This window comes from Gymnoscopelus microlampas (genome assembly GCF_963454915.1).
Source record: "Gymnoscopelus microlampas genome assembly, chromosome: 18".
Lineage (NCBI taxonomy): Eukaryota > Metazoa > Chordata > Actinopteri > Myctophiformes > Myctophidae > Gymnoscopelus > Gymnoscopelus microlampas.
In genome coordinates, this window is record NC_139955.1 from 29329834 (window position 1) to 29350172 (window position 20339).

General features: G+C 40.9%; 1 protein-coding gene across 1 annotated transcript in view; it reads right to left on the bottom strand.

Annotated features, from left to right (window-relative positions):
* Positions 1-20339, bottom strand: part of lingo2 (leucine rich repeat and Ig domain containing 2) — a gene marked incomplete at its 3' end in the record, with an annotated part of 345906 nt that overhangs the window by 266416 nt on the left and 59151 nt on the right. The window contains exon 2 of the mRNA XM_084041560.1: positions 20134-20206. The remainder of the gene's footprint in view (positions 1-20133; positions 20207-20339) is intronic.

The following is a 20339-nucleotide window of genomic DNA, read 5'->3' on the forward strand; positions in this document are numbered from 1 at the left end:
TTGGTGCATGTGCTGAAATATGCATTTGTGTGTGCATATGTGCACCTAGTTACAGTATGGCCACAGAGAACTAAAGCACATTCAGTTCGCTTAAATTGAATTAGGAAGGTTTCAGCAGAACCTCTCCTCTTGCATTGTCTTTACCAGGCGCTGTGGGGACACAGTAAATCCACTTTGATAAAAAGCGTGTTTTCTTCCAGAGGATAACAACTGCACACTAGTACATCTAAATCTTATTGCTACCACTTTGCCTCTGCCTAGGGCCACATTAAACCTGTCTCGAAGTAGAATTGAAGGTCTCAGTCTTCATTGAGTGGAAGTTGCACTGTTACTGAAAATGTATATAAAACAAGCTACAGTATGCTAATGCGTGTATTCCATTGTTATCAGATGAACCTTCTTCTTAACTCAACACCGTAGGGAAAAAAATAAATGAGTCCCCTAATCCAGAGACAAACAAAGTAATCCTAGAAACAGAGGAGGAAACCGTAGTGATATGTTCGCGGAAATGTCAAGCAGGCACCCTTGAAATAGGTGGCAATTTGATCACTTTGAAATATGAATCTCACATCTCCTGTTTGGAAACTGTAGCCAATATTGATTATACCCGGTTCCTTTTGAAACAAACGCTTCAAATATCTCTTTACTCCAATGAACTGGACATACATGCTCCAAAGAGGCTTTTGTTTCTCTGTCTCAGAGGACCAAAGTATGCTATTCATAATAACGCGCGCGCGCGCGCCCCCCCCCCCCCCCCCCCCCCCCCCAAACACACACACACACACACACACACACACACACACACACACACACACACACACACACACACACTTGAGATGCATTGACTATGACTGCAGATCTCACTGACCGTTCTTTCTAGCCTGGCTAGCGGCTATCAGTCTGTCTGTCCTTAGGTGAGTCTGTCCATCGGACACAGCATATCTCGAAAACTACTGGCTGGATTAACACAGAATTTGCTGTGCACCTTCAGGCTCACTGGAGGATGACGATGACCCTTACTTATGTTGGTCACCCAATCCATGGCCTTTCCTCTAGCACCACCATAAGGTCAAAACTTCCACTTGCACAAAAGATATCTAGAAATCTAATGGGTAGATTGCCATTAAACTTGCTGAGAGCGTTCATAATCCTCAAAGGATGACCCTACTGAATTGGATGGCCCCATCCATGGCCATCCAAAATTTCTATTTGCACACAAGATAGCGATTATATCAACATTTAAAGGGTGGATTGCCATGAGACTTGCTGGCCGCATTCATGCTCCCCTGAGGCCTACCAAGAACCAAAATATTTTAGTTACCCCATCATTTTTTCTCTGGCACCGACCGTATCCACTTATTTTCTGTTTTAAAGCGACTTTGTAGCTTTTTAATTATGGTATTTGGTACTTTCGCTTTAAAGTTTATTTCGCTTTAAAGTTTATTCTGTTGTTTACAATGCTAGGCCAATGCATGTTTGGAACATTGCCTGTTGGGAACACATGTTACCCTCCAGTTATGCATCCATGTACCCATTGTCAGAGTACTTGGAGGCCAGTCTATGACATCAGTATGTTGTCATAGGGATGACATCAGGGATCTCCAAATATGGGCCTAAAAGGGACACAGACAGATGCAGAGATTTGCAGATTCAAATATAGTTCCAGACAACTGCTTATCCAAATGACTTCCCACTTGGCACATCACTTCCTCGGTGATTCTGCAATTCCTACCAAGTTTGAAGTTGGTTAGATGGTTCTCGGGATATGTAATGGGACCATAGACCGTAAAAAGAAATGGACGAAGGGAACGTGACGTCACCCATTGGTTTCTACAGACCGTAAATTAAGCCGATTGTTCAGAAACGTGCAATCCGCCATCTTTCATATATACCATTGGGCACGCCGGAACTCAAACGCTATTGCTTGAGACCAGACATGTGACCAGGGAACCGGAAAACAATCCCCAAAGAATGCTATTGGTTGGGTAGCTTGTCAATCAAGAGCGGGGGTGGGGAATGAATGCTATTGGTTGTGTAGGTTGTCAATGAAATCATCCCGCCCCTCCTGGAGCATAGCCTACTTTATCGTCAATTTTAGAATAAATGGGACCATAATTTAGCAAAACGCATATCATGATGATTGAAAGGAGACTTTAAACTAGCGACTGGAAGCATATAGTATTTATGACAATTTTTATTAAGGTAAGAAAATCTAGTCTAAAGTTCGTCAAAAACCCATCCGCTTACAATGAGAGAATATTCTTTCTGAACCCTGCAGCCACCTACTGGCCATTTATATGTACTGTCTCTCTTCCATATTGGCCTCATTGTAAATATGTCAGGCTGGCCCCTTGGATGGGACACACAATGTTTGGTCAGTTTGGTCCAGCTGTGTGTAAGGACCAGCACAGCCATTAGGGACCACTAGTGGGCCTTTTAGACTTTTAGTACTTTAGTCACTTTAGCAAGCAAAAGAATACTGAGATGGCGAGGAGAGCTAATCGTCATCTGGTGAAGTAGAGGATACAGCCCTTGGCTCTATGGAGCTATGCAATTAACATACATAGCTAGTCAATTATGCTGTGATGTTCAGTTGGCTAATTACTGAGTCAAAGCAGACCAGGAACGGGATTGCCTATGCAAATAACGACTTTCATTAATCTATGATATATAGTAGCCTGCCTCTGTGGCACACGTACAGTATTATACAATAGGTAGAGTTTAAGTGTGTTTAAATGCTGTACAACCCAGGGCTACAGCCACAGAATAATGCCATATGCCAACCCCCCTCCCCCTGTCTCTCTCTAGCTTTATTTCTGTTTGTATGTATAATATAATATATAGAAGAGTAGTACACACGCACGAATGCACGCACGCACGCACGCACGCACGCACGCACCATGCATCCGTGCTTGTGTGTTCTGGTGGAGGCAGTGAGCCACAAGCAGTTAAAATGTCTATTGTTGCTCCATCCATACCTTGTGGCAGACAGCAACGAGATGAAGGGAGAGAGGAGGAAGAAAACCCCAGAAAGATTTACTGTTCAATTACTGCAGCTAAGAGTCATTGTCAGGCTGTCGGAAGAGGGCACAAAACCCCAAATTATACCTCAGGGACACATACATCCTCATAGCCTTTGGCAGTGGACAGTTGCTCTTATAGACCATCACATGGTCATCCCAAGACTGGAAGAAAGACGGCAAAAAACAACAACAATAAAACTAAACATGTTTGGGTGCCTGCCTGTGTGTGTGTGTGTGTGCTTTTTTACCAGGTGCTCGAAGAGCCCTGGTCTACAAACCGCCTCAGTAGACTTTCGACCCCTGAGTGCTTAGGTGTCGACACCTAAGTCTCATTGGCTGTCCTGGCTGTCCTTCACACTCCCCCCCCCGTTTAATCCAATGGGGAGTAAGTGTCCATACAGCACCCGCCTCTCCTCCTTTGCAGCAGCGAGAGCCACACACACACACACACACACACAGCCTCTCCTCCTTTGCAGCAGCGAGAGCCACACACACACACACACACACACGCACGCCCAAAAGAAGCAACTACAGGCCATGTTAGCACTTCACTGTGCTGGGGACCCCCGTAAAGCAATCACTCGTGGTCCGAGGACCCCCACTGGAAGTCTGAGACTTCCCCATACGATGAACGGCTATGTTGCGCGAGAGAGACCGAGACAGGACGCTAATGATTGCCATTAAAACCAAATACATGATGTTGCTCACATGTTGCAAACACAGCAGCTATAGGTGAGGGCGGCCCCAGCTAAACAACAGGCCGCTCGATGTTCGCTTGTATGGAAGAATTTCACTGAAGATGTGGACAAATACAACGGTGGGGTGACGACGGTAGTTGACGAGCTTACTTTTTTCCTCCTCCTGTGTCGTGTAAGCCCGTGCTAAAGATGCTATGTGATGATGTTAATGTAAGTCATTACAGCCCCATAACGTGGTTAATAAAGTATCTTTTGGGATGCACAATACATTGAAATGACGGGAATAATAACGTGACTCGCGTCAATAACTAATGGGATTTTTTAAAATAACTAAATACCCTTTTTTCCTCCTCCTGTGTCGTGTAAGCCCGTGCTAAAGATGCTATGTGATGATGTTAATGTAAGTCATTACAGCCCCATAACGTGGTTAATAAAGTATCTTTTGGGATGCACAATACATTGAAATGACGGGAATAATAACGCGACTCGCGTCAATAACTAATGGGATTTTTTAAAAATAACTAAATACCCTTTTTTCCTCCTCCTGTGTCGTATAAGCCCGTGCTAAAGATGCTATGTGATGATGTTAATGTAAGTCATTACAGCCCCATAACGTGGTTAATAAAGTATCTTTTGGGATGCACAATACATTGAAATGACGGGAATAATAACGCGACTCGCGTCAATAACTAATGGGATTTTTTAAAATAACTAAATACCCTTTTTTCCTCCTCCTGTGTCGTGTAAGCCCGTGCTAAAGATGCTATGTGATGATGTTAATGTAAGTCATTACAGCCCCATAACGCGGTTAATAAAGTATCTTTTGGGATGCACAATACATTGAAATGACGGGAATAATAACGCGACTCGCGTCAATAACTAATGGGATTTTTTTTAAATAACGAAATACCCTTTTTTCCTCCTCCTGTGTCGTGTAAGCCCGTGCTAAAGCTGCTATGTGATGATGTAACTAAATACCCTTTTTTCCTCCTCCTGTGTCGTGTAAGCCCGTGCTAAAGATGCTATGTGATGATGTTAATGTAAGTCATTACAGCCCCATAACGTGGTTAATAAAGTATCTTTTGGGATGCACAATACATTGAAATGACGGGAATAATAACGTGACTCGCGTCAATAACTAATGGGATTTTTTTTAAATAACGAAATACCCTTTTTTCCTCCTCCTGTGTCGTGTAAGCCCGTGCTAAAGCTGCTATGTGATGATGTAACTAAATACCCTTTTTTCCTCCTCCTGTGTCGTGTAAGCCCGTGCTAAAGATGCTATGTGATGATGTTAATGTAAGTCATTACAGCCCCATAACGTGGTTAATAAAGTATCTTTTGGGATGCACAATACATTGAAATGACGGGAATAATAACGCGACTCGCGTCAATAACTAATGGGATTTTTTTTAAATGACTAAATACCCTTTTTTCCTCCTCCTGTGTCGTGTAAGCCCGTGCTAAAGATGCTATGTGATGATGTTAATGTAAGTCATTACAGCCCCATAACGTGGTTAATAAAGTATCTTTTGGGATGCACAATACATTGAAATGACGGGAATAATAACGCGACTCGCGTCAATAACTAATGGGATTTTTTTAAAATAACTAAATACCCTTTTTTCCTCCTCCTGTGTCGTGTAAGCCCGTGCTAAAGATGCTATGTGATGATGTTAATGTAAGTCATTACAGCCCCATAACGTGGTTAATAAAGTATCTTTTGGGATGCACAATACATTGAAATGACGGGAATAATAACGCGACTCGCGTCAATAACTAATGGGATTTTTTAAAATAACTAAATACCCTTTTTTCCTCCTCCTGTGTCGTGTAAGCCCGTGCTAAAGATGCTATGTGATGATGTTAATGTAAGTCATTACAGCCCCATAACGTGGTTAATAAAGTATCTTTTGGGATGCACAATACATTGAAATGACGGGAATAATAACGCGACTCGCGTCAATAACTAATGGGATTTTTTAAAATAACTAAATACCCTTTTTTCCTCCTCCTGTGTCGTGTAAGCCCGTGCTAAAGATGCTATGTGATGATGTTAATGTAAGTCATTACAGCCCCATAACGTGGTTAATAAAGTATCTTTTGGGATGCACAATACATTGAAATGACGGGAATAATAACGCGACTCGCGTCAATAACTAATGGGATTTTTTTTAAATAACTAAATACCCTTTTTTCCTCCTCCTGTGTCGTGTAAGCCCGTGCTAAAGATGCTATGTGATGATGTTAATGTAAGTCATTACAGCCCCATAACGTGGTTAATAAAGTATCTTTTGGGATGCACAATACATTGAAATGACGGGAATAATAACGCGACTCGCGTCAATAACTAATGGGATTTTTTTAAATAACTAAATACCCTTTTTTCCTCCTCCTGTGTCGTGTAAGCCCGTGCTAAAGATGCTATGTGATGATGTTAATGTAAGTCATTACAGCCCCATAACGTGGTTAATAAAGTATCTTTTGGGATGCACAATACATTGAAATGACGGGAATAATAACGCGACTCGCGTCAATAACTAATGGGATTTTTTTTAAATAACGAAATACCCTTTTTTCCTCCTCCTGTGTCGTGTAAGCCCGTGCTAAAGCTGCTATGTGATGATGTAACTAAATACCCTTTTTTCCTCCTCCTGTGTCGTGTAAGCCCGTGCTAAAGATGCTATGTGATGATGTTAATGTAAGTCATTACAGCCCCATAACGTGGTTAATAAAGTATCTTTTGGGATGCACAATACATTGAAATGACGGGAATAATAACGTGACTCGTGTCAATAACTAATGGGATTTTTTTTAAATAACGAAATACCCTTTTTTCCTCCTCCTGTGTCGTGTAAGCCCGTGCTAAAGCTGCTATGTGATGATGTAACTAAATACCCTTTTTTCCTCCTCCTGTGTCGTGTAAGCCCGTGCTAAAGATGCTATGTGATGATGTTAATGTAAGTCATTACAGCCCCATAACGTGGTTAATAAAGTATCTTTTGGGATGCACAATACATTGAAATGACGGGAATAATAACGCGACTCGCGTCAATAACTAATGGGATTTTTTTTAAATGACTAAATACCCTTTTTTCCTCCTCCTGTGTCGTGTAAGCCCGTGCTAAAGATGCTATGTGATGATGTTAATGTAAGTCATTACAGCCCCATAACGTGGTTAATAAAGTATCTTTTGGGATGCACAATACATTGAAATGACGGGAATAATAACGCGACTCGCGTCAATAACTAATGGGATTTTTTAAAAATAACTAAATACCCTTTTTTCCTCCTCCTGTGTCGTGTAAGCCCGTGCTAAAGATGCTATGTGATGATGTTAATGTAAGTCATTACAGCCCCATAACGTGGTTAATAAAGTATCTTTTGGGATGCACAATACATTGAAATGACGGGAATAATAACGCGACTCGCGTCAATAACTAATGGGATTTTTTAAAATAACTAAATACCCTTTTTTCCTCCTCCTGTGTCGTGTAAGCCCGTGCTAAAGATGCTATGTGATGATGTTAATGTAAGTCATTACAGCCCCATAACGTGGTTAATAAAGTATCTTTTGGGATGCACAATACATTGAAATGACGGGAATAATAACGCGACTCGCGTCAATAACTAATGGGATTTTTTAAAATAACTAAATACCCTTTTTTCCTCCTCCTGTGTCGTGTAAGCCCGTGCTAAAGATGCTATGTGATGATGTTAATGTAAGTCATTACAGCCCCATAACGTGGTTAATAAAGTATCTTTTGGGATGCACAATACATTGAAATGACGGGAATAATAACGCGACTCGCGTCAATAACTAATGGGATTTTTTTTAAATAACTAAATACCCTTTTTTCCTCCTCCTGTGTCGTGTAAGCCCGTGCTAAAGATGCTATGTGATGATGTTAATGTAAGTCATTACAGCCCCATAACGTGGTTAATAAAGTATCTTTTGGGATGCACAATACATTGAAATGACGGGAATAATAACGCGACTCGCGTCAATAACTAATGGGATTTTTTTAAATAACTAAATACCCTTTTTTCCTCCTCCTGTGTCGTGTAAGCCCGTGCTAAAGATGCTATGTGATGATGTTAATGTAAGTCATTACAGCCCCATAACGTGGTTAATAAAGTATCTTTTGGGATGCACAATACATTGAAATGACGGGAATAATAACGCGACTCGCGTCAATAACTAATGGGATTTTTTCTAATAACTAGACCCACCCGAAATGAAATGTAACATCCGTGGCCATGGGGTAAGCACTTCACTTATTAACTTGTTGACTGAATCCACAATGGGCAGAAAGTAACAAGAGGTGCAAACAACACAATGCATCAACAATAAACTATACCTTGTGCCCTTAGCCAGGTGCTTAAACAAATTTAAACTTTCGGTTGGAACATAGACATGCTCCTCTGACGTTGTTTTCATTCATACTGACGTCTTTGCAAAGACGCGCAAAATGTACACAGTGGAGTGCTCCACTTCCTTCCTGTTTCAGACCTTTCAAAATAAAAGCCTTTACCATAACAGACTAATAAAAAACGAACTCAAATACAATTATTTCAAGCAAAACAATGTAAAGGTGTCAGTTGAGGCATGAACAATAAAACATTATATATCCAATGTAAACAATAAAAGGACCCAAATAAAGTGATAAACTATAAAACTTGGCAAACGTCCACAGTAATGTATCTTTGAAAGTCCAAAGGTTTGGCAAGTTTAGGGTGGCAATAGCGCCGCCTGCTGGCCAGGAGGTGCATCTGGTGGGCTTTTCTTATAGAAAATAACAGTACATTTTTAAGACACCTTTTTATGCAAGGCAGTGCTTAAGTGGTTCGTTACATGTAGATCTGCTATTTTCACAGATTTAGTACTTTTACTTTTGGTACTTTCAGTACATTTTGATGCCAATACTTTTGTACTATTAAGTTATTATTTGGCCATGTTCACACTGACCTCAATCTTCGCCATTGTTGGGAAGACCCGTGTGGTGTCAAAAAATGTTGCCACCACTTACATATAAAACATTCTAGCGTTTATTGTCGCAGATTCAATGTTGCCAGGTTTGGCGAGAGAAACAAGCAATCCCAAAAACAAGTAATCAGGTCTATGAAAACACACACACACACACACACACACACACACACACACACACACACACACACACACACACACACACACACACACACACACACACACACACACACACACACACACACACACACACACACACACACAGAGCACCTGGTAGGATATGACTTCAAGTCATTTCTTTCTTGTTTTTTTACTGCAAAAACATACTCTAACAAAGGATACTGTGGAATCTGAGCCTCTCTATTTTCCCATTAGTGGTTCCTGTTAGATTTCACATTTGTTTACAAAAGTCATTCAAAGGTTACTTACCTGCATAATCCAATCAATGTTGGCTAAACATCATTGTGTGCTTAATAAGTCATGGACATAAGCCACGGACATTTGCCTTCCATTTGTAAATCAAATTTATTTTCCAGGAACTATTTTCGTCTAGACTTCAAATTATTCTGCACTTAAAATCCATTAAAACGGAACAATAACATAACTTGAACAATAAATAACTGTGCAATGACATTTACTGTGTTGGGTTATATCTCATCATGGAAGTTTCAAAACTTGATTTTCATAGTGTACTGAAATTAATGGAAGCAGAGGCTTCCTCAAATCTTGTATGCTTGTATGCTTTGGAATGGTCGGTAATGTCATTGTGTCATAAAGTAATTGGAGTAAACATGCCAGACCATTGGTGTGGTCCTTTAACTTTCCCAGCTGGAGTTTCATTTCTGCTCTCATGTGGGATGATTAATGAGACGACAGAAATGTAAGAGTAATGCTGGAAATGTTGTGATTGATAACAACACAGCACCATGCTAAAATAAGATGAAGTGTGTTCGTCTCATTGTGTCCTCTGATGAACTGCCATGAAACAAAAGGAATATGTTGAGTGTTACCTTTAATCAATCATTGTGATTGATTAAAGGATGAATTTCTCCAGTGCCACTCTTGTTTGTTTTACTGTGTTACCGCCTTTGTGTTTTCATAGATTTTCTTATCTGTATGTGTCCTTTGTGCTCTGTTCATTTTTGCTAATAAGAAATGTATGAATTCTTCACATTTCCGCCAAAACAACAATCAAATCTACAGTATAATCAGAACACCATCCTCCAAGATTTCTCACGCTTTCCACTCGCATGCAGTTTCACTCGCAAAAGCAATACACTGCCAGAGTAAAAATGAAATGGAGATGACATAAGCAAACCAAAAAGGACTCAAGTTATACACACACACACACACACACACACACACACACACACACACACACACACACACACACACACACACACACACACACACACACACACACACACACACACACACACACACACACACACACACACACAGCGGTATTCAGGCAGTACTACTCTATTTGATGTGTGGGCGTGGTATTCAGGCGGTACTACTCTGTTTGATGTTGTGGGCGCTATTCAGATGGCACTACTGTATTTGCGTTGTTTAGAGCAATGTTCACCGAGTTATGGCCACTTGAAATACTAGAAACTGCTGTAACACTGCTGTAGTGCCCCATACAGTATGTGTGCAATTTAGGTTTATTTAGTCACTGTGAAGTATTTTTTATGATTTATGAACTTAGTAGCTATACTTAAATTATTTACTTTTTACTTACTTTAATTACTTTTAGGTATTTTACTCCAAATAGTTTTACCCAAGTTATTAGTTATTTGTACACAGTTTAGTGACTTGCTTTTACTTAAAGTAGTTACTTTTTCTGACTTTTATTACTTTTAAGTATTTCTATTAGTCCACTGTCATTCTGGCCTTTACCAATGCCTTAAACATTGGCAAAAGCCCCTCCCCTGAAACATTCAACACTTGATTTTTCCTGCTTTTGTGAGTGAGAGAGAGAGAGAGAGAGAGAGAGAGAGAGAGAGAGAGAGAGAGAGAGAGAGAGAGAGAGAGAGAGATAGATAGATGTGATGTACCGTGTGTGTGTGTGTGTGTGTGTGTGTGTGTGTGTGTGTGTGTGTGTGTGTGTGTGTGTGTGTGTGTGTGTGTGTGTGTGTGCATGTGCGTGTGTGTGTGTTGCAAGTTAGCACACACACATGCAAGTTAGCATGTTAGTGCATATACTGTAAGTATGTTGGTAATGTATTTTTTATGCCTGTGAGTGTGAGTGCGTGCGTGCGTGCGTGCGTGCGTGTGTGCGTCTGCATGTGCGCGTAACTGAGTATATGCGCTCGTGAGCACACATCTCCGAGACCTCCATTAACACAGCAGGCCCCTCCGCCCTGCCAGGAGGCCGCTCTACAAACACGCTCCAAGTAATGCTTCCTAATCGTGTGTGTGGGAAAAAAAGCAAGCTGCTGAAAAATACATGCTTCTTCTGGGATCACAATGTGCCGGAGGAGAGCCAGGCCCAACATGAAGCCTGTGGCTGGAATCAAGTAATCTCGCATTGCCAGAGGATCAGAGATTGCCGCCCGATACGTCTGCTGACATCTAAATTCAATATAGTTTCTAAAACCGGAATGGAAACAACTCTGAGATAAAAAAAAATAAAAAAATAAAAAATAGAACTGCATTGCAGAACCAATGCAAAGACTGGGCGGTGACAGGATTGGTTTCCAAAGCAGTAGGTATGTGTTTGTTAGCAGCCGTTGGGGTTAACGGTTAGTCTGACTTCTGAGGGAAGGGAAGGAAACACATCGGCTGAGGGAATATAGGTATGCTTCCCTATAGCAACTACACTGAATATAGGGGTTAACGGACATACAGTATGTCCGTCGGTAGGTGGAGATCTCTGATCATCTGGCAACGTGAGGCTAGAGATGAAGTGACTGTAAAAGTGGTGGTGTGGACGTGGCACTGTTAGTGGGAGCTCCGGCAGCAGTGGTGGTGGGAGTAAGGATTTGCTGCAGTAATTGAAAGTGAGTGAAAGGGAGACAAGTAAGAGTGGGTGGAGGTGGGGGTTCGCGGTAGGTGGGGGAAGGGGGGCCTGTCACAGAATGTTTGGAAAGTGCTCGATGGGGGAAGAGCCACCGCGTCGGATGGCTGACATCAAAATGGGGGCTAGTGGCGTCATGGCATCGTTCTCCTCGATCCTCAAGAACAGAGAAAATGGCTATGATTGAGAGTTGGGCTTATTGAGGAAAAGGAGACGACCAACACAGTGGCATGTCCTTGGTCAGTCACCCCCATGGTCGCCGATGTCTCCAGATATTTTGTGAGAGAGAGAGAGAGAGAGAGAGAGAGAGAGAGAGAGAGAGAGAGAGAGAGACAGCAAGAGAGACAGCGAGAGAGAGAGAGCTGATAGGGTGCATACAGTGGAGATTCAAGAAAGGCATCAGTGCAAGGCGAGAATGTCCTTTTACAAGCGTGTCCCCAGTCACTTTGCCTTAGTGTGTTAAGTATATTTAATCTAAGAAGTGTTCCAGCGCACTAAGGCAATCCAAGATTGAGTTAATTCAACATTAATGAGCACACTCAAACTCTACAGCTGTATCCCTGGCAGCATGGTAAGCACGGGTAAACATTCTTACACTAATCTACATCTGAATACACTATGCAGTTCCTTTCCCATGTGCATTATTTTTTACTTTCAATCACAACATCCTGAAATAAACATGGTGGAGTCCTTGGAAGAATCGTGAAGAATCGTGACAATTCAGCTGAGCTCAGTTTCTGTCATCACTTTAGCTTTTGTGTTTCTATCGTGTTTTATGTACTCAAAATACACTGACTACCGCTAACAGTGTGTCACTCATTATTTGATATCAGGGTGTTCCATTTGTAACTTGAATGTCGACAAGGCTGTTTTTCTCAGCATAAATCCCAAAGACTGGATTAACAAAATGCATCTTAACTCCGGTTGGGGGTGTTGTTTGTGTGTGCATTTGAATTATGGCTCATCATAACTATTGAAGGTTAATTCATAAAGATTTCCACTAAACTACACACACACACACACACACACATACACACACACACACACACACACACACACACACACACACACACACACACACACACACACACACACACACACACACACACACACACACACACACACACACACACACACACACACACACACACACACACACACACACACACACACACACACACACACCAACAACATTAAAGGAGCTACACCATGAATTTAAAAAATAATAATAATATTTGATATCATATTGTTTATGTCCCTCAAACGTTTTTCAAAAGGTTTGAGCCTAAATCAAGCCTCAGATATACTTATTCCAACTAACTTCTCTCTGGCTTATAAAGCACTTTCACCTGCAATACCACATTGTCCTGTTTGGCACGGGGCGCTAATGAGCCAGTTTGTATGCATGTTATGTCCTGGTTCTGTGTGGAAAAAGTAAAAAAAAATAATAAGAAAAAAATTAAAAAAAAAAAAAAAATGAAAAAAAAAAAAAAAAAAAAAAATGGATTTTTTTTTTTTGGTTAGAACTGAAAAACGGGAGGAATTGTTCCCAGACGTGACGTAGGGTGGGGGAACAAATCTGACGGACTGTTTTCAGACCAATTTACATAAAAACCACAGATAGCCTATGAAAGCCTGCATGCTCGAAGTCGGGTATTTGTTGGAACAGAAGAGAGGTGGGGGAGACCAAAAACACACAAAAATGAAGAAAAAGTTAAAATTCATGGTGTAGACCCTTTAAGGATCTCACTTTCTATTTTCTGTCTATTCTAGTTCATGGTGCAGAAGAATAAGGGTGTTTTGGGGTGTTGATGTAGATAACGTGTACTGTAAGAAGGTGGACGCAATGTTTACTGGATTATGCCTCGGTCCAGACAATGATTTATGAAAAACAGGATTACAAATGTTTCTTGGCCACAAAAATGGTGGATTTCAAAACAGGTAGACACATACTAGGTTTGATCTTGCAAAGAATGAGAAATCATTTGGTATTACAGAATGCCAAGAGGATTTTGGACCATACAGCGGTTGCAAGAAGAATGTTTGCTGTCCTTCGATTATTTTCAAGACCCACTTTGGTGTGTGAGAGTGAGAAAGGGAGACAAGTAAGAGTGGGTGGAGGTGGGGGTTTGCTGCAGGTGGGGGGAGGGGGGCGTGGGCGGTGTTAGATAGGTCTGTCACAGTCAGAGAGAGAGAGAGAGAGAGAGGGGGGGGGTGCTTTAGGGGGTGGAGCTGAGCAGAGAAGCTTGCTTGCCCCTACCGGCCCAGGCAATTGCTTGTTGCATAAACTATCTTTGGGGAAATTATTTGAGGGCATCGTCACTGGCACTGCCCACCATCTCGACAGCTTCTCAGCTCAGATTTCCCTCCCAAGATCTCTCCCTCTCCATAACATCCCACTTTCTGACTTACCACTTTCTGGTGGTGACCAGTCACCTGTACTAACTTAACAATGCACTAATAATTATGTAAATCCACTTATGTTTTTATTCCATAGCCATCTTTGTACCTTGGATAACCTAAGAAACTCTCAGAATCTGCATTAATACTAGAAAAATAAATTGCTTCACCTAGCTACCTACACTGTTGTTTGCCTAATTCATTGCTCAAGTGTTTCAATCAATCAATCAATCAATCAATCAATCAGAAATTATAGCTTTCACCGGAAAATAACTGTTCAGTCTATCTATATAATTGAAAGAGCAGTGCCTGCTTAGTAGTGTCTCACTCTTGGCACAACAATGGCACTGCAATTGTTTTATGATGTTGTACACTTTGTCCTTGTACAATGAGTAACAGCTACCGGACAATGTAGCCTCACTACTGCAGACATGTACTGTACAGTATCTCCACATTGATAACATTAACACATGCTCTTTCTAGAATGCGTTTAATGTGCCTGGGAAAACAAAGCTGACTCATTAACTTGAGGGTCTTATTCAGTAATGCACAGATTCTCACTGGTGTCTGACACTAGACTTTTAGTGGTAAGAAGCTTTTTAGCAGTAGTGTCTGTCTCTTCAGCAGAAGGGTAAGTAGCATTATGTGGGGACATCTTAACCACTTCAAACCCATTATAGTACTGGTCCCCCAGAGATCTGTATGTGACCCACTCGTCCCCCCCCCCCCCCCCCCCCCCCTCCCCTCTATAAAATCTCTACTCCGAAATGGCCGATCTAAAAGCTAGATTGTAGATTGGCTATTTTAGCTGAACGTTCGCCTATCATGACATGCGCGTAATAGGGACGCTATGGTTCAAGTAGGCCTGTCACAATTACTACATAATCGCCTTATCGCAATTATTAGAGATAATCGCAACAATCTTTTGCATAATCGTCATTATCGTCATAATCGTTTCCATGTTAGAAATGTGAGAAAACGTTAGAAAACGTGTCACATCTATTTCCACAATTAATGTTTATTTTTACGTATAAAGTAATTAAATATGTGGCATTTGTCATATCTGCCCTGTGCAACTTTTGTTTACGAAGGCTAAAAGTCAAACAGAAATGTAATTTCTATTCATAATGTTCCAATAATATTCAACGACAGAAACACAATTAAAAATCGTTAATCGCAATTATTTGAGTGACAGTTAATCGTCAAGAAAATTTCAGAATCGTGACAGCCCTAGGTTCAAGTTGGCAAGCAGCGGCGAGGTTAGAGACTGTGCATAGCCACCCTGCTGAGTTACCCTCCAGCGATCAGCACTGACATGGGTCTCATCAAAGCATCCAGGACAAGTCTCAGCCAGATCGGCTAATTAACAAGGATGTTATTTTTCTCTCCCAGCCACACAAGAGACAGGGAATTGCCTAAAATAACCAGGAGCGACACATGAAGAAGGCACAAATACAGCAGATACATGATTAGCCACTTACAGTCACAGAGAGCTAGATTGTGATGTACAGTATATGAATAAATTATACCAGAACTGTATGGATTAATATTCTATGCCCTGTTGATGAATTGAATACTTGGATGGAAACAAGTCCCCCGAACTTTTGGGTGTTCTTTTTTTTTGTTGCCTAAAGTACCTTTGTGCTGTTTACATGTTTTGGCTAATAACGTTTTCAATCAATCAACCAAGCAGCTAAAGTATAGTATAAACAGAAGGCATACTGTACTAAAGCTATTATACACAACACTACTGTATTGAAAGATGCAAAAAGGTTTCCATTTTATGCTTAAAAAAGCTCTCTATCAGATAAAAAGTAAACAAGCAAGTACATTTTGGTCAATCAATTGACAATCACTAAATGAATCAGTCAATCCATCCTTAAGCAATCCAAAAAGTATCCAGTAGTTAGTTACTAATAACTTTTGCGTGATTTTGTGCACTCATGTTGTTTGAGATTTTATGCCCAAATGACATTTATGCCCGATTTATACCTTGCCATACGATGCTGTCGCAGACAGAAAATAGCCAATCTATAAACTCACAATGCATCACAGATTAATTTGTGACACATTGTGAGCTTATCGATATTGATTGATTGAGTATGTTATTAACACAGTTTGCCAAAAAAAAGGCATAGTGGCACCGATTTATACAAAAGAAGTTAAGGTCCTGCTGCATGTGTATTCAATAGAAATGTAAAGACAAACAATAATATACAGTAATATGAAAAAAACATCATATATGAGTAGTAATAATAAAGAAAGATATGTACAATAAACAGTTTTTTTTCTTCTTTAGACTTTAAACTTTTTACAGGGGCCAGTTACAATTTGCAGTCACTTGTAAGTGCTCTTTTAGAGCGGTTTTGAAAGAGGGTAAGGAGTCACACTTTTTTATGACTGTTGGTAGGGCATTCCACATTCTGGCGGCATAGCAGTAGAAGGAATTTGACCCCATTTTTGTGCCGAAACTGGGTTCAGTGAGATCAGTGGCTCCTTCTGGTGTTGTGCCTGTGTGTGTCTTTTATGCAATTGAAGCAGTCTGACAGGTACATGGGTATCCCTGTTTTCTCGCGTATCTTGAAGACCAGGCCCATTGCAAGTTGCTTTACTCTGTCCTCTACCCTGAGCCATCCCACCCTAGCATACTGTGCAGGGTTATTAGGTGAGTTCTGGGTGTAAGGCCTAGTACTAACCTGACCAGATATGATAGACTATTTTGTATCTGCAACACCATCGTATGATGGAGCATAAATTAGGCATGTGTTTAATAAAGTAGCTTTGAAGCAGAAATGACACAGGGCTGAGGGCACTGTGACAGTATCCTCACTTTCTGACTCTCATTTATTATCAATGAAGCTGCGCAATAACATCTCCCTTGATGACATCACAGATACGAGCCTTGGCTCTTTGATTTAATATTGGCCTTCACCATTCTGGAGGTGTCATGGGCCTAATTTAATAAAACTAATCTATAAAGGGGGGATGGCCACATTATAACCTAGGAGGCATATCTATTTTTACCATTTCTTCCAATATCCAAGCCAGTGTTGCTATACATCCTCGGTTATAGCACATCAGATCCGTGTATGGTGAATGGGATACACTAACTTGGATAAATCTACACCCAACCATCCAAGATAGCAGGAATAACATATGAAGAGTGTTTTAGAGGTAGAAGGTTGAGATAAATTACTAGCCCTCCTCCAGTTCTGCCAGTGAATTTTAGTCTTGTAAGGCTCACAAGCTGTCTGAAAAGCTACTGTTGGCGTAGATCACTTTTACTGTCGGTACGCCACCAATAACAGTGGTACCTACTTGTTAACGGCGACACCTGCCTTCCATTTTGTCATTCTCCTCAGAGATATCACCTTTTTATAAGAAAGATGCCCATAAACCACCTAAACATATTTCCTTTCTGTCTTTGATTAGCTGGTCTCCAACATAATCATAAAAAGGTGCACTCTGTAGATCGCAAATCTACGCACCAGGAGTCATGCTCCATCTTTCTGTCTCACTGCAGCATGTGATGACAATGCTTTGGGGTTGTGCGCTTGTATGAAAAGGTACGGGGAAAGGGAGGGCTTGGACATGATAAATGACTTGCATTACATCAGTACGGTGCAACCAGAGTGATAAGCTGTATGTACATGTCATTACAATGTTAAAGCCTTAAAGTAAATTCATTGTCCAGGTGTAGCATATACAGACTAAAATGATGCAATAGCGGACCTCAGCATAATATGACTGCCTGGGCATGTCCGCATGGAGCTCAATTATTGTGACCGGGCATACCAGTGTTCACATACCGGCATGGCTGGGCATGAAACCGTCTTTAGACTTGACATATGTAATGAGCTTTGCATGCTTTTAACTGGCCAATAGGACACTAAAAAGTACTTATATGCATGTAATGTGAGAACACGATTGGTGTCCTGAAATAGAATCCATTGCATTTGTTGACAAACTATGGAAAATAGTGCTTTTACAAACAGGCAGCTTACAGTAGGCTTGTCCATAAATAGACATACTGTAGCAATCTTTATAAACTTCACCAATAAGAACAAAGGTACTTCACAAGAGCAATATTGGTGTGACTAAGATATTCATTGAAAAACATATATTTTTGCATGCATAGATTATCAACTACAATGAGACTTTGATGAGTTGGCATATAGTCTGGAGCCTTGGCTTGTGCCGGCATATTGCACTACAACCATGGTACTGCATGCCTGCCATAGTACAACTACTTCCCATTATGAGCCAGAGTGTTGTAATTGGCGAGTAGTGTAGATCCTGTATGCCTCCTCATACATACGTATGCACATACGTGTATACGTGTGTGTGTGTGTGTGTGTGTGTGTGTGTGTGTGTGTGTGTGTATATATATATATATATATATATATATAAAACAAGAGGTTCTAGTAATAATTGCTTGTGCCTGAGAGGTTTCTGTTGCACCGCACTGTGCAATGTCTGTGCTCCTCCAGTGCAATCTGGTACCACTGAATGGGCACAGTGGCTGGAGCAACCTCTGCTCCTCTGTTATCGTGTTTAGCACAATGGTGAGGATTTGTACTAGAGGAAAGGCTTTAATGAATTTGGATTGTCCCCCCTCCCCCAGGCTGTGTTCACCCTGACCAACCTCCTGTGTCCCTCTGTTTAGCCCCGGGGCCATAAGTGTTTGTGCCTCCATTTCCAGAGTCTTGCTATTGAACAGCAAACTGCCAGTGAGTTGTTGTGTCAACCACTATGGCAGCTTTGTAATGAGCTGTGATACAAGTTCACATTATTTGTAAAATAGGACTTAAAAAAGAAAAGAAAGGCATGGTATAGTCTTATAACATGTTATAAACATATGCAATGTTTTGAGATATCGGGTGATTATTCAAGCTATGCATTCACAAAAGCCTTAAGTTGGTGACCTTATGCCTGATTTATATTTGGTTGCGCACAGGTGTCATGCACCAAAAATAACAGATCTACAATCTTGTAGATTGGTATAACTCAGGGATCTATCTTAGCACACATTCACACAGTGTGCCAAACCACGTGTAGGTATCTGATTTGTATGCAAATGAGCTAAGGTTCTGATTGTATAGATTCATGCCCATGAGCATCCAAACACACTTCATGAGCAGCTCAGTAGGGGAAGCAGCAAACAGAAAACTCCATGCCAACATCCATTTGTATTTTATCGCATCTTTTCTTAATGCTGACTTGCCAGGGATGTGTCAAAGTTATTTCTGAATATGCTCCCACTGCTCGCACTCATACTGTATTTGAAGGCGAAAAGAACAGCGTGTGGGCCTATTTTGAAAAGCCACCCACTGATTCACCCACTTTCCATGCACCTGTGGGTGTGTGCAGGCCTAGAGAACTACCATCTTCAAGATGAGAAATGGATGCAATGGGAAAATGCAAGAAGCTTCCTCAAATATCACAGTGTTTCAGTGTGTTCAAATCTCTTTTCTTTGATAGTGAGGTACAGTATCTAGGTGATGAGAAACAAAATGAGGGTTTACTGTAATCAACTGCAGGAAAGAAGTGCATAGATAGAGGCTAGTTATGTTGGTTTGAAGAGAGTTACCAGTGGTTAGAATGGACAATTATTTTTCTTCTTTTTTTTGCTAGCTTTTCAGGGAATCATTTCTACCACCACATAAAACATGGATATTCTCTGTTTTGCCAAGGAGGAGGTGGTGATAAATCACGTCACTTCACAGATCCGCTAGACCCTATGAAATTATTGATGCCCAAACCTTATTGATTTTCTCGTGTCAATAACTTCGGAACTGGGTCTGTAATAGAACTGGTTTCCACTCCCCCTAGTGATAACATCACAGTCCCTTGTAATCACTGAGGACTACTTATGATACCAGTTGGAACTGTTAAAGGAAATGTAAAAACTGGCACTCCCTTGTCTCTTGCATAGTAACACTTCTTCCCCCCTCAGAAGCTAATTCCATGCCATGCTAGTTGAAATATAAAGTACCAGCTTACCATATCACAACATGTTCAAGAGATGTCGTTGGTCTATGATGATAGGTAGGATAGCGGCCAACACAGATTCACTCTGAAACAACAAAAAAGAGGGAACAGTTGGCACAAGAACAAAAAGTATTACTGGAAATATTTCACTTCATTCCATGAGACATCTGAAAAACATTTTCTGTGTCAGCATAGACAAAGCTTGTCTCATTTTCGCC